We start from the raw sequence: 1,418 nt of genomic DNA, 5'->3' as shown, positions 1-1,418 counted from the left end.
ACTCATGGCATATTCGATATGCCAAAACAGTAACAACATGATCAAATTGATGAACAACATGAAGACAGTGCTACAGTGCTACAGCTATTGAAACATTTTAAAGAAAAAAGTTTAAAAATATGGTCAAACAGGAAGGTAGTTAAAATAAAAATAATGAAACATTTTTATTCTAAGTGAAATATAGGCCATTGATTAAAGCACTTAATTTAGCTAGCGTGAATCTTAGCATCATGTTTGGTAGATATGTATCATCTTATTAGAAAAATAATGAAAATGCCTGGATTACAGAACCAAGAATATTAATCGATACATTGAGTGGTTCTTCTAAACACGTTAATCTCCAGGACTACATATGGCAGACTCTAAAGGGTCAGTATGTAATGGGAATCTAACCAGGGTCTGCTGCATGTAAGGCAAGTAGATTAACTTCTGTACTATCATCTGGGCCCTTAATCTCATTTTCTATGCACAACTACTATTCATTTGTTTTTCATATGTTAATTCAGAAACAGTGCCAGGCACAGCAGTAGGGCATTCGCCTTTCACACAGCCAAACTGTGTTCGATTCCTCCGTCCCTCTTGGAGAGCCCAGCAAACTACCGAGAGTATTGTGCCTGCACGGCAGAGCCTGGCAAGCTACCCGTGGTGTATTGGATATGCCAAAAACAGTAACAACAAGTCTCACAATGAGAGATGTTACTGGTGCCCGCTCGAACAAATTGATGAGCAACGGGATGACAGTGACAGTGATTTAGGATAGGGGCAGTGTCTCTTGCCCCCGCGCTTGGCTGTCTTCACAAGGGCCCCTCAGAGCAGAGTGGGTTGAGTTTCCCTCCGCACCCTGAGTAGAGCCCCATCAGCCGAAGACCTCCAGAACCCAGCTATAGCCATGCTCATGACCCCTCTCCACACGTTCGGACAAGCCTCATGCATGAAGGAACTGGCAAAGGAACTCAGGTGTGAGGGACCCAGGGCTGATATTCCCAAACCTGCTTGGATCAAGACTGGGCCTCCTCCACCCAGATCCTGCATTTTCCAGTAGCTTGGCAGCCACAGCCACAAACTGCCCTGCACCGTGTAATTCCATCAATGGCCAAGATCCAGAGACTAAAACAAAGCTCCCAGAAGACCTCTTATAGCCTAGTTTTCTCTTTCAGATATCCTGACAAGGCACCGAGAGCCTGGTGTATTCGATGTGCCAAAGCCAGTAACAATGATGGGTCTCATTCCCGTGACCCTGAAAGAGCCTCCAATGAGGCACCACTGGGAAGAATGAGTAAAGAGAGGCTGCTGATATCTCAGGGTTAGGACTAATGAAGACATTACTGGTGCCTGCTTGAGAAAATCAATGATCAACGGGATAACTGACAGTGACAATGATGCTGTATAGGGAAAATGCTAAGAAGGTAGGTAATCTT

The sequence above is a fragment of the Sorex araneus genome, chromosome 1, assembly GCF_027595985.1.
Source record: "Sorex araneus isolate mSorAra2 chromosome 1, mSorAra2.pri, whole genome shotgun sequence".
Taxonomy (NCBI): Eukaryota; Metazoa; Chordata; class Mammalia; order Eulipotyphla; family Soricidae; genus Sorex; species Sorex araneus.
This window is presented reverse-complemented; position numbering follows the sequence as displayed.